The 14,466-nt window shown below is 45.8% G+C and overlaps 1 protein-coding gene across 6 annotated transcripts in view; it reads right to left on the bottom strand.

Moving 5' to 3' along the window:
- The window catches only part of SHISA6 (shisa family member 6), a 260,430-nt gene that overhangs the window by 214,403 nt on the left and 31,561 nt on the right, over nt 1-14,466 (bottom strand). The gene's annotated exons all lie outside the window — the stretch shown is intronic.

Genomic DNA, 14,466 nt, shown 5'->3' with positions numbered 1-14,466 from the left:
AATAAGCAGGGCGGGAAGTAGGTAAGTAGGTTATCTATGTCTGTGGAAGGAAGTACTTTTCTCAGGCAGAAATTACTATGTTAGTCCTCAACCTCAGGGTGGGTTCTGAAATGACAGTGAGAAGACATGGAACCTCCTCTTGGAATACACAAGCGTGCTTTGCCATAAGACCATGAATGGTTGGACCCTTCTCTATGTATACATTTTGAGATGCCGCTGATTATATTGTGCTCTCTCTCTCAGGGCTTGTCACATCTCCACTTGTGCCTAGGATAACAGGGTCAAGTGTTTTTTCCTTGACCCATGCTTTCTAGATATAGGTCCGAGCGGTTTTTCTCTTGCCCTGCTCCTTTCCAAGGAAAAGCCCACTCTTTGGCAATAGATCAGAACAAATGGCAATTGCCGTTTGCTCCAATTGAGCACCAAATAGTGGTTTTCTCCAGGGAAAAGCAGCAGGACAAGAGGAAGTGTGGATAAGACCTCAGATGGATACAGGGCTACCCTGTCCAATGTCAGCTGGCAAGTGTTAGTGAGGTTTTACAGGGCTATTGTCCCTTTAATTTGAAGTTTCCCTCTCTCAGCCTGTCTCTTATTGCTTCCTGCTCAACAGGGTCTCAGTATTACTGAATTGTCCCTTAAATACTCCTTAATTACTTGTGGTGGTGGGGAGGTTAATTACAGAGCAAGTGCTTGTTAAGTAAAAGGCACATAATTTCACAATTGCAATAAGAAATACTGATGGTTTTTGTGACAATATAGTATGGTACAGAGTACTGTCACCTCTTTTGCTGCTGCCCAAAGCAGCCATTTTATGCTGGCACCCATAGCACTTTTACCTTATTTTCTTACCCTGCAAAAGCACTGGTATATATGGTATCAGGAGCAATTGTTTTGGAAACCACCAAGTACATCCCCCGAAAGGGACAACCAAGGAGCTACTAGTAAAGCTGGGGCAGAAGCCAGAGGGAGGATGCTTCTAATTCAAGGGTCAATTTTGGGAGACCTATGTTGAATGGCACTTGCTTCTAAGTAGGCATTGGCAGGTATGAACTAATCTTTTCCATTTTACTTCTGAAAGCAGTTGCTCAGTATAGGAACTAGTGTGGGAGCAGCCATTGTCTGGGCTGGTCCTGTAATTGTCCCTGCCACCTGTAAAAGCTGTGTGGGGACATGCTCCACGTATGGCTTCAGATATAATGCTGAAGTGTGGGGAAGTGAATTTGCAGTTCAGGTTTCTACCTAATATCCAGGGATGGGGGACAAACCCTTCTTCCCCTGCAATGAAATATGTGAGCGTGAAATGCAGAGGCAACTCATGGATCCCGCTGCCAGATATAGGTGGAACTTAATTCTTTTTACACCCACCCACACTTCTGAGGTGCTTGCAGATGAATGAGTCCTTTGCACATTCGGTTTTTGTTTGGACTAACAATACCATTCAGCTGTATGACACAGCATTGTGTGTTGACTTTCTATCCAAGCTACCTATATTATCTGTGCAGGTCAGCTTGAGTTTTGGGAGAACTCTAATGCTGCCAGACCCCAAAAGCTTAAATAAGATGATAAACATGTAAAATGAAAAAGATGGAGGGTTGTAGCCAATGAAGTCATCTCATTAGTTAAAGGAATTCTGCCTGCACAATGATACTTCATCGATCTCTTCTTGAATGCCCCAGTGCCCCCTCAGATCTGTTTTTTTTTTTTGGGTTCCCCCAGTCTTCCAGAGATTTGGAGGAGGCAAGGGGCACACAGGGAGAGGAGAGGAAGAGGAATTCCCATTGGGCAGGGGGAAATCCTTGCACTGATGGGATGACTTTGTTGGATACAACCCAGAATTAGCAATAAAGATAATGTCATTTTCATTTCTCTAGCCTTTAGGATAGGCTGCTGTTACATCTTCAGACTTTTCTCTGCTTGTCTGTGGGGCTCAAAATATGGTTTTTCTTAAAAATAAAAAATAGAGATAAAAAAAGTTAAACTATTTCCACTGATGTCACCTTGTGATTCTGGTACCTATGGACCGTTGTATATTACACAATCAATGTAACAATGAAAAAAGCAAGCAAACAGACAATTCTCTGCCTCCAAAGAGCTTACAGTTAAAATTTCATAGAAGGGGAGGGAGCAGAGGAAGTGGAGAATAGGGAGAGGCAAGAGCAATAGATGAACTGAATATGGAGTTTGCATCAGCTCTGTATGGGGGCCGAATAACAAGAAAATTCAGCAAGGTGATTAAGGGGTCTCCCCTCCCTTCCTTGTTGAAGTGCAACATCAGTAACACCTTCCCACAATGAGTTGGAACAGAGACTCCACCAGAGTGCTCTGCTGCTAGGCTTCTATACTTTTCTGTGCCCATACAGCTATATGTTTTCCTATGTAATATCTCCATGTGGCTCTAGGTCCAAGGGTTTTGCAATAAGTCAGGCTATTGAAAGTTGCCTGCTGAGCAGTTGAAAAGCCCTGGATTTATTTTGTTTGTTAGTTTGTTAAAGTACAGCAGGGAATGATTTTTTAAAAGTTATTTTTAAAAATCCTACTTTGTTCTGCTTTAACAAAAAACACACACAAAAAACAACAACAAATAGAACCCAGAGCTCTTCAGATCTCCACAGGAAGTCCTGTAGAGCCCATCAAAGGACACATACAACCTGTAGAAATACGGGCTGCAAAGTTTTTAAAAATGTACAATACACATCACTTGATTACTTCTCAAACCCATGGACCTGTTAGACAGGATTAATCCACTCTGGGGAGGCTCCTGTGCCTGTAAATGTCATCCACTTTGGCTAAAAGAGGGAAAGGTGAAAGCTGTTTCTTAGATTCTCAGTTATAGTGAATGAGGAACATAGAGTTTTGTTAGGCTTTGTTGTATATAGAGTGGCTCAGGTGCTGAATTATATATTGAAGTGGAGAATGCACTCAGTCTCACTCAGAAACAGGTCAGAATTCTGTCACTTAACTCTGAAGATAGCCTTCCTCAACCTGGTGTCCTCCAGATGTTCTTGGACTCCAAATGCCATCACCCCTGACATTTAGCCATGGCTGACAGGAGCTCTAGTCCAAAAGACCTGCAGGGCACCAGGTTAGGGAAGGGCTCTGCTAGACAACTATGCAATAATTTGTTCCAGAGCAGTATTTATGCTGATTTACTTAAATCGTTCCATTAGGAGGCCTTGGAACAGTTGCTCTATCTGGAGTTTCTCAGATTCTGAGAGAGGGAGCAGGAACAACATATCTTTCAACTTTTTTACAGGTGAAAATAGGGATGCTCCTATACATGTGGGTACAGCAAGCGGCAAAGCTTGCCAGCTCAGTAGAGTGGCCTGCTGGACAATAGATTTTTCTCATATATATTATTCAACGTTAATGTTTATTAAGCAGGGCCAGTGCAAGAACCGTTGTTGCCTAAGGTGAACAACAAGATGATATCCTCCTAGACCCCAGTCTTCAGTTCTGCTAGTGTTCCTTTGCAATGCCTGAGGACAGGTGATTTGCTTCACCTACTCAGCTTCATGAAGTGTTGAAGGACAGAGCTGCAAATGCCACAGCCTACCAGCCCAGGCCAACAACAAGACACAGAAGGATGGGTGAAGCTGGGTAGCCTGCCACTCTCTCACAGCATCCCCTAGGTGAGGTAGCCTTCTCGTTTTGCTTAACGGCAGGGCTGGCTCTGGATTGAATACTGTTTCCTAATGGTTAGGTAGGTGGTGACTAGCGAGAGTTAGCTGAGCAATGATCAGAGAAAGGGTCTTTTCAGTGCTGTGAGGCTCAACTGTCACCAAACCTGATTCACTTGGTTTTCTGGTACCAAGTGAGGACCTTTTTTATTTGTCTAGCCTAATGGCTTTTATTGTTGTGTTTTACTGCCCTGCTGTGTTATTCAATGTTATTGTTTATCTTTTCATGATTTTGTGAGCTTACCATATGAAGGGCAGATATAAATCTCATAATTTACTGATTGGTTCCTTATTAAAAAAAGATAGCACTAACCCACATTTCAGTGTTCCCCACCCTGCAGAGGTAGATAGTTGGAGCTGGAAGAGCAAGAGGAGCCGTGGGGGTATGGAGCCAAGTGTAAACTAGCAGAACATAAGAGCCTATAGCAGCAGGGATGTGCTTACTGCTTAAATGACACAGAGCTGAAGGCAGGTGCACCTTCTCAGACAGAAACGGAAAGGTTTGGATCTGAGAAATGCTATACAGAATATAGAACATCAGCAGGTGCATATTATGAAGGAGTGAGAGAAGTTGCACCTGCTGAAATTCCCTTTTACACGTAAATATTAAAAGTAGAGGCATCTTGTCCCTTTTCTGCTGCTTGTCGCCTTATGAAGGAGAGAAACAGAAGGGATTATTCAAGCCTTGGCTCCATGCAGCAAGGATACAATGAACATTACAGAGCTGTTGCCAAACCCACAGTACAGGATGTTCTACATTTTCTTTGCAGTGTCTCAGCTGCTTCCTGTGCACAGGAATTTGACTGCAGACCAAGGCATGTGCCAGCTTGGGAAGGGGCCTCTGTGTGCCTGGCGGGGAAAGGTGGGAGGGGGATCTCTATAACCTTCCATTGCCGGACACACAGTGCTGCAGTGTTTAAAACACTCAGGGTGGAATTCAAACACAGAAATGTATACCAAGTCAGACCATTGGTCCATCTACCTCAGTACGATCTACACTGACTGGCAGCAGCTTTCCAGGTTTTCAGACAGGGTGTCTCTCCTAGCTCTACCTGGAGATGCTGGGGATTGAACCCTGAGACCTTCTGCATGCAAGGCAGATTCACTACCACTGAGCTACATCACAGTATGACAGACAGCTCTGTCAGTACAAGCGTATCAGCTTGCAAGATGGAACAATGTCCCCTCCCTCCATGCACTGTTCTGGGGGTTCTCCTAATCCCCTCCACCAGAACCAATTTGAGGGGGATGGGGGCATGTTAGAGGAGGGAAGAGAGGTGGGGGAAGCGTTGGTGAGCAGGTGAGCTTTTGCTCCTGCCCTGATTGTTAGACATTAATGATGAAGAAACTCTGCTTCGGGGCAGAGTCATGACATGGATTTGTGTGCTGACCTGAGGTTTCAGTAGCAAGGGAAAGTTGAAATCTGGCTGAAGGACCACTGGGAGGTTGCAACCCTTCCATCCCAGCAAGGAGATCACCCTGCCTTGAACAGGGTTTAAAGGCCTGTTTCAAAATTCACCCTGGCATTGAGGAATTCTCAAACTAGTCTCCCTCCTTTACCCTTTTCACTCAACTGCTAATCTCTGGTTGTAGCTAATTCCTCAGACTGCAAGGCTAAAAAACAGGCGCTGTGTTTTTCTGTTGATTTATCTGCAGAACCCAGTTGGTACAGCAGCAAGCAAATACACCTTGTTGTTTGCTCCTGTAGCTCCCCCTGTACAGAATGAGAGCACTGTTATATGGGGTACCCCAAACTCATGTCCAAGATAGTCCACTCTACAACTTTTGAGTAACCCAATGCAGCAGTATGTGCCAGTTTGTGCTTTCACAATTTGGCCTGTAAATTGACAGAATAGCTTAGCTGTCAACTTACAGATTTGAAAATAAAGGACCAGCAGCCTCGAAAATAAGGGATCAGCAGCCAAAATAAGGGATTTTCCAAGCACAGGTATGTTCAACTTCTGAGCCCCTCCAAGCCAAAGGCAGAAAGCCCAGCCAGCAGCCAAACAAAGCCTCAAGCGGTGGTTCCCACAGCGCAGCAACCCGGCAAAGGGGATGCAGCAAGGAAAACCACCGTCATCTCTCCGCTGGGAAGCGCTGAGCAAAGGCAATTCCCCAGGCAACACGGCTGATTTGATCGGCACTAGGCATGCAAGCTCCACCCCCCAGTCATTCTTAGACTCCTTATTGGGTGAGCAACGCAGCCAAGCAACACAGTTGGAGCCTCCCCCCTCCCTGGCTGGCAGGGAGGGAGGGAGAGGAGCTGCTTCCTTTGAAACCTGGGAAATTTAAGGGGCATCATCAATAAGGGACAGCAGGGGGACGCAGCGCTGGGATAAGGGACTTTCCCACCAAATAAGGGACGGTTGACAGCTATGCTGTGCAGTGATGGCAGTCGCATTGCTCACTCCCACCATGTTGGATTACACAAAGCCTTTGTCTGTGCCAGCAAATGTTTCAAGGGATCAGTAGTACAAGACCATGGGATGGGTGGCAGGGGATACAAGGGTGAGCTTTACTGTGCAATCTCCTCCCCAGGACTCACCACTACCTGCATAGTTACTCCTAGTGACCACAAGATGTGAGAATAGCCACTAACTTACATAGAGATTGTGCAAATACAAGGAAGAGGAGGTCTAGCAATGACAGCTAAACAGAACCTCCATGTTCAGAGGAAATACTGAATCCTGCACTCTGGGATGGGCTTCGTTTCCTACCTGCAGGCTTCAGAAGCATCTCTCTAGCCACAGCTGGAAGCAGGATACTGGGCTTGATAGACTCTGGTCTATCCAGCAGGAGTCTTCTTACTTCTTGACCCTCCATAGGTGAAACTAGCTGTACAGTGGTACCTTGGGTTACAGACGCTTCAGGTTACAGACTCCGCTAACCCAGAAATAGTACCTTGGGTTAAGAACTTTGCTTCAGGATGAGAACAGAAATCTTGCAGCAGCAGCGTGGTGGCAGCGGGAGGCCCCATTGGCTAAAGTGGTGCTTCAGGTTAAGAACAGTTTCAGGTTAAGAACGGACCTCCAGAACGAATTAAGTTCTTAACCTGAGGTACCACTGTATATGTTTTCTTCAAAAAATTATTGACCCTAGAATCAATAATTCTAGGGTCCACAGATGTGTTCATCATAAAAAAGTTCTCTGAATCAAACAAACCCATTTGAACACAGGCTCATGCAGCCAGCCAAGTATGCACCCCATATTTCAGCTACTTAATAGTTTACTGCCCAAGGTTTCTCAGGCTGCTAAGATTATAAATTATACACACAGGCAATGATGCATCGTACTGCCCAAAATTAACAAGAGCAATATTTACATTTGCAGCATTGGGAACTTGGGCTGTCTCCCTTGATGCCTGGGAACTGCTGCTCTGAGTTTCTGGTAGTTGACACAGGAACTGGGTTACCAAAGGGTAGAGGTGTAGGGGCTGTCATCTTTTGATCCAGCCTCTGCTGTTGTGCGATTTACATGCTCAACATTGAAGAGATTGCACCCAGTGCCTACACAATGCCACATAGGATGCCCTCTTCTGATACTAGGAAATCTACCTGGTGTGGGGCAGTACAATTAGTCCTGGAAGCCAGTCACTGTAAGTTGGGGGGGGGGGATGTCCATCCATTAAGGTTCTGACAGCTGCTTAATGTTAAATGTTCCATTTGCTTTTCCAACTCACAGCCTAAAGACGTCATGGTATTTGTCAGACTCCTGTTTGTGGGTGGAGTGGTAGAACTGAAAGTAAGGCTGGATGACTTGTCAAGCTGCAGTAGAGCTAGTATATGCAGGGAGCTAGTAATAGGCTGTGCAACATCACTGAGTGAGTCTGCATGTGAAGAAGCGGGGGGGGGGGGGAGAGGTTAGGTAGCTAGGAGCCTGAGACTATGGCTAGCCACTAGGGTCTGCTTGAAAACCCTTCAGAGGGGCACCCACCTTCCAACACTGTTCTTGGAGTTACTCTTTTGTTAGAGCAGCAAGCAAGCTGAAGGACTCAAATGCATCAAGCAAGGCTGCACACTAATAAAAGTTATTTAGTCACTTCCTGCGAGCAATGTACACAATAGGGAGATGAGATTGCAGTACCCCAGATTTTCAGCTCCCTCTTAGCCAAAGAGACAAAGCATATATGAGCCTGATAACGCCACCTGTCATCAGGGCAATGGTGGCAGTGGTGGCTCAGAACCAAACTGCAAATCTCTCCTCTCAGTTCCCAGTAGGTAGCATAATTTTCCACTGATGGGGAGCCAATTCATCAAGGTGACTTAATTACAGTTGAGCTTTGCCAGCTAAAAACTGTATCTGGTAGCTGCCTCCATCACTGTGGGCTTCTTAGAAGGATCTAGCAAAGCATTAATTCCTAATCTGGCTCTACTAAGGCATTCCACTGGGCAGAAGACTCTTCTCCGGCAATGTATTCCAGCCATATTTGGGAAGGGCAAGAGATTCCTCTTCAAGCTGATTAATCACTTTGAGCTCCTCTGTGTTATAGACAGAAGTGGCTGTCAAGTATTGGTGGTGGAGAAATCAGTTCAGTTCATATGTAATAGTGAACCTACCCAATTTGGACTTTCATAAACAGTACACAAACCCAAACACTGTCTGATGGGAAAGGCAGGGCCTGCTACGAGAGTGGCGTGTGGAGCTGATCGAAACTCCATCAACTTTCCCCTCTAGCAGTCCTCATAAATTTCTGCATCCAGGGATTATATACTTCTGCACAATACACATCAACATCAGCAAAGGGGCAGAGATGATAGGGCCTTGTATAACACACTTACTCAGATAGCAGAGCACTGCAAGCCTGAGGACTGAAGGCTAGACATAGCATATGCAACAGGTAGGGACTGCAGTGTGCTTCACTTAGAAGCAGGGTAAATCAAAAAGGCTAAGCAGCACAAGGATCAGCCAGCGATCTGTGTTCACACAGGCACCGGGAAGCCAAAATGGGGAAAAAATTCATTTAGCAGTCCAGCCAGGCGAGATGGGTAATTATAGTATGCATTGTGCCCTCTAGTGTTCAGCTTGAGAAACAGCACAGAATTCCCTCAGTGCCTCTGATGACATCCTTTACTTGAAAAAACCATGTGCCTGAGGCATATCTTTTCTTTTCCTCCGACTTGGCCACTCCATTCTATCCCCACATGATGATGCAGCTCAGAATTAAACTGCCCATTCATTATGGAGGCTAGGGTGCCACTTTTCAGGTGTCCTGATATTCATTGTGAAAATGGGACTGTGCTGCTGTTCCCAGTGAGGAAGAAGGAATCCCATAGAATGCTGTGCAAGAATCTGGAGCTGAGGAAGGGTTCTTAGGGTGGCTTATCTATGATGCAAATATTATGTGTAATTCCAGAGGAGAAATTCTGTGTCTTCTCCAAAACACTGAGGGTTGACTGAGCCAGGGCAAGCCTGGAACATTCAGGGCAGAATAGAAAGAAATGAAAAGTTGCTTTCTGTGGTGACCTCACAGATTCATTATGACTCATATGGCACTCTAGGGATGGATGGAAACAGCCTTGATCCAGTTCATGTCCTTTTCACATGAGTGGACTGGCAAGTCTGTGTAAATCTTTCAAATCTGCATACCTTCAACATACAGTGGTACCTCGGGTTACATACGCTTCAGGCTACAGACTCCGCTAACCCAGAAATATTACCTTGGGTTAAGAACTTTGCTTCAGGATGAAAACAGAAATTGTGCAGCGGCAGCGCAGCGGCAGCGCAGCAGCAGCTGGAGGCCCTATTAGCTAAAGTGGTCTTCAGGTTAAGAACAGTTTCAGGTTAAGAACAGACCTCCAGAACGAATTAAGTTCTTAACCTGAGGTACTACTGTATTTTAATTATTTTAGAAGAATTTACAAGGTGGTCTCTTTCTTTCTTTTAAAAATGGCAGTGTGTTACAAACATGCTATCCCTTCCTGCATAAAGGGTAACATGTACCTGTGGAGGCAGCCATATGATTCTCTCTACAATTACAGGGACACAGGTGGCGCTGTGGGTTAAAGCCTCAGCGCCTAGGACTTGCTGATCGAAAGGTTGGCGGTTCGAATCCCTGCGGCGGGGTGCACTCCCGCTGCTCGGTCCCAGCGCCTGCCAACCTAGCAGTTCGAAAGCACCCTCGGGTGCAAGTAGATAAATAGGGACCGCTTACCAGCGGGAAGGTAAACGGCGTTTCCATGTGCAGCTCTGGCTCGCCAGATGCAGCTCTGTCACGCTGGCCACGTGACCCGGAAGTGTCTCCGGACAGCGCTGGCCCCTGGCCTCTTGAGTGAGATGGGCGCACAACCCCAGAGTCTGTCAAGACTGGCCCGTACGGGCAGGGGTACCTTTACCTTTACCTTTTTACAATTACACAGGAAGGAATGGCATGTTATAATGTACCACCACTTCCAAGGGCTTTTCATTCAAAGGTTTTTGATTGTTTGTTTGTTTTTAGCAAATGTGGCATGTGCTAAAAGCAGCTATAAAGTACTGGTTTTTTTTTTTAAAAAAAAGACAGAACCAGGGAAGAAGGCCTTGGACCCACCGCATCCGAAAGGAAATTGGACTGACAGTGTGCTCTGGAAAGGTTTGTGGGCATGCTATTTAATCCACATGCCTGCATTCCAATCTAAGCATGGTTCATCAAATGCAGATTAGGGAGGTTTGTTCCAAATTCTGCAACAAATTGAAATCCTGCCCCCTTCCCTGCCCTACTATTCAGGACTGGTTTGTATGCTAGCGGAGTGTCATGCCTAGGGCTGTCCCACAAGGCAAGACTAGGTCTAATGGGCTTCAGTTACAGAGTAGAATCTAGCCTGCAGGGGAGAATGGGGCACTGCCCCCAACAATCTCACTTTGCCCTCAGCCAGCCTCTACCTATTTGCTTTCTTACTCAAACCCAGTCCAGAGCTGCCTCTTCCTCAGTCTCAGTGCTACAACTCAGCAGGAGGAGGATAAGGGCAAACCTAGAATCAAGTGGCTTTGCCCACCATTGGCTCTGGCTCCGCTTGCTGCTGGTCTCCCTGCTTTCTACCCCACCCATCCCAAGGTGCACCAGCCACCACTGAAATCCCAGGAATATAGATTTTGGGTGAACATTAGGAGAAAACCTCTTAATGGTTTGATATTAGAACCATTCAAGCAGAGGCCATGCGGCCATCTGTTGGGAATGATCTTTTGGGAATGATCTAGCTATGGACTTCCTGCCATGAGCCCCAGGACTCAGCTCTACAGCTGCAAATAAAACATTTTAAGTGTGTTTTAAGTGCAATATACAATGGGACACCAGGCGGCAATGGTGAGCCTTATGGAAAGTTCAATGTATTTTTTAAAATGCTTTTTAAAAAAATCATTTTCAGAATTTTTTTTAATATGTGTGTAGATTCCACCTCAGTGGGTTGCACTAGATGGCCTGGAAGGCTCCCTCTGACTGTGGTTCTGTGGGTTTTTTTGTTTTGTTTGTTTTTTTGGATGGCTGAATCATTTGTAGTTGCTAGGATATTGTAGGTATGTGGGCCAGCACTTGCACCCCAATTTCCCTCAATCTGGGACCTGTGTGCTAATGTCCCCATGTGATTCAGCCATGTAAATGTTACCAGAGAAAGATAAGAACAAGGTGCTGGAGATGACAAGCAGACTGTGCCATATGAATCATGCCTCAGATTCATCCAACTGTGTCCAATTGCTGGGACCCAGATTTTACATTTACATTTCACTGGCTCTGTCTCAGTTTGGGGCTCCATTGCCATAGGTTGGATCAATGAAGCAGCCCTATTTGGTTAGGATGGAGATGTTGCCCAGCTGTTTTATCTGGGACATGAAGCACTCTTAAGTACAAGAGATCAACTTCTCTTTTTCAAGCACACATAACCAGTTAGGGTAGACTGCTTGGTCCATATCTTAGTTTTATATAGGGCCGTGTTAAATATGAAGTGGGAGGATGAAAGGAGGTCATGGGGGCCCTTCAGTGTTTCCAGAGAACCTGACTGTGCCAACCATTTTCATGGTCCACCCCCTATTTTTATTGTTTGTTGGCAACTGTTGAAGTCTCATTTTTCCTTCTAAAAAAAAAAAAAGCCTTCTTGCTGGCAACTTGATCCCACCCAAGCAGGGATCACTTAAAATGCCCTATAACCATTCAAAAGGGCCATGGGATTATGTCGGAAAAGTCAGGTCAGAGTGAGGGCAATACTTTCAATCTATACTCTGCATGGGTGATCCCATACAGTAATGGTTTTCATTAGCAGTAGCATTATGGTGTCATGCCATGTAGGTAATCTGATTTATCTATGCAACAGCATCACAAAACCAGTTCGGAGTGTGGTCCTCACCCATGCCCTCACTCTGAATGGTATTTGCCCTGCTTAGAAATGCACCTACGCATGCAAACACACACTTCAATGAAAGGATAAATGCAAGAGCAGAAGCTTCCTATGTACCATGCTCTGCAAGTCCTCTCTTTTTCTTTTTCGGAGTCCTTTGGACCAGCATGCACTAGAATGGCCCTTCTATTGTGAATGCAATTTATTTAGTTTTGCTTAAAGCTCATCCTGAATCTGAGTCTTCCTAACCCATGAAGCCTGTTCTGAGGGACTGCCCTGAACTCTTTACCCTGCATCCCATATGCTGGGCTAGAGGCTTAACCTGAAGTCTCTCTCCATGCCCCCACCCTGCGAGTTGGCCAGCATCCTATGTACTTGCTCCAGTCCAGGAAGTATTTTAACTTGGATAGTTGCAGAAACTTATTTTAGCTCATTTTCAAACTCTGTATTAGGGATTAGCTTTGCTAGGCTTTCTTTTTTTTGGGGGGGGGGAGTGGGGTGGTCAGTGCTGGCTTTGCCTTGCCTGATGTCCCAGGCATCTGATTGCCTGCTGTGCAGTGTTCAGCCACCAAACATCTATCCCTTATCTCCAGAACTCAGTCGCAGTCACTTCCACTCTTATGAAATCAGAACTCCGGAGCAGATAAGCAAAGGCAAAATCTACAGTGAGTGAACAAGCAAGCAGAGCAACCACAGTATAATTAATTCACCGTTTCTCAAGAAATTCTCTGTAATTTCTAAACAGCAGATATGCCAGGCAGGGAAGTTAAAAGCAACGGCTTTTTCCAGAGCCTCCTCCTACTCAGAAAAACCATAATTTCCCTGAATCTAGCTCCCATCTTCTGCGCATGCTGGTCTTCAAGATAAGCCATCTTTTCCAGGACTGCACATTTCCAGCTGGCAGGACCTATTCCACGAGTGACCAAACTGTGACACAAGACCTACCAGCAGCTCTCAATCTTTTTGTTCCCTGACATTTCAAGGACGAGACAGTCCAAGAAGACAACTTGCCCTTAACTTTGCCTTCCTCCCTCCCAGTCATATGCACAACAGGAGAAGGGCCTGAGAAGAGAGAGGGGAGGGCATGGCTACAGGACAATCTGTGTGAGGTGCGATGGGGAGGGAGTGATGAGAACTCTGTGTGTGCTGGGGTGGGAGAAGTGATGGGTGAGCTTTAGGGGACAGGTGGAGAAGCAGAAGAGGCTGGGGGGGAAGCAAAAGAGTGGTTACAGCTCTCAGTATGGGGGGTGCCAAAGAATTCAGCATGGGGGCCAAAGGCTTCGGAATTTTGCCCCCCGCCAATGCATTCCATTTGCACACAGACTGCATAATTAGCTGCACCGGAGATCTCAGCCTACAGTATCTGAACTGGAAAATGCAGCAAACTGAAAACATCAATGAATAGAGAGACTATTCTGTTCCTGGTGCCTAGCCCGGGGGTTATCACAAGCTGGATAAAGCCAGCATGTCACCGTTAGAGAAATGACATGTAAGAGATGCCTGGCCCCCACTCCACCTCCTATCAGATTCCAATTGAAGCACCAGCCCAAATTACGTACTTGCTCTAAAATGACAGAGAGGATGTTGGGCAGAGACCGTGCCAAATGAATATACTCAGGGTCAAACCCTGGCAATGTCATGGGAGAGGTAGCTCAGTGCATACCAAAAGGGACATGGTTGGGGTGGTTTTTTTCCCCTGTGCCTTGGATTTGCTCAAAACCAGAAGCCACACACAAAACAGAGCCTAGAACCCCTCCTTAAGTCCTCCACTGGTCAGGCAGATCTCCCAGCACTGGGCATCTGGTATCCGACAAATCAGAGACGGCCTCTTACAGCAGGAAAGCAGCCCTAAGCAAACAATTGTTATGAGGAAAGGGAATTAGGTCATGATGTGGGAGTAGAGAGGAAACAGAAGAAATAGCATAGTTGTTATGAAGGGGGAGGGTAGAAAAAGTGGGTTAGATGAAGAGAAGGAGAAATTAGAAATGTGCCCAATGAAAGGTGACTCGATCAGCACATCTACAAGAGTGCAGTCATGTATAATTTACCCCTGCTTAAAACAAAATCGGTTTGCCACCCCTAATTCTATACTAGCAATCCCTGTAGTGGCACAGAGCCAATGCTTGTCACATGTACCCAGGTGTTTGGAGCCGTAAACAGCATAACATCGTGAAGCGCAGATGTATATTTGAAAATATTCAGGGACAAGCAGCAGTGGAAAAATGCTGGGGATTCCGGATTGGCTGCAGTTTCCTGACATGTGTCTCCTGCTCATTTAGGAATCTCCACTTAACACTTTGCTGCATTTACTGCTGCAAGCACTGCTGTGTGCATTATAAACACGCTCACTGTGTAAAATATGAACTGTCCCTATGAACACTCAGTACATCCATAAGCATGCATACAATGGTATGTGGGGAGTGTGTAAGTGTTTGCGAACATGCACCCTGAGTATAGGTAAAGGTAAAGGTAAAGGGAACCCTGAC

This window comes from Podarcis gaigeae, assembly GCF_964106915.1.
Source record: "Podarcis gaigeae genome assembly, chromosome: 2".
Classification (NCBI taxonomy): Eukaryota; Metazoa; Chordata; class Lepidosauria; order Squamata; family Lacertidae; genus Podarcis; species Podarcis gaigeae.
Note: the sequence above shows the minus strand (reverse complement) of the source record. Positions and strands in the feature narration are given on the sequence as shown.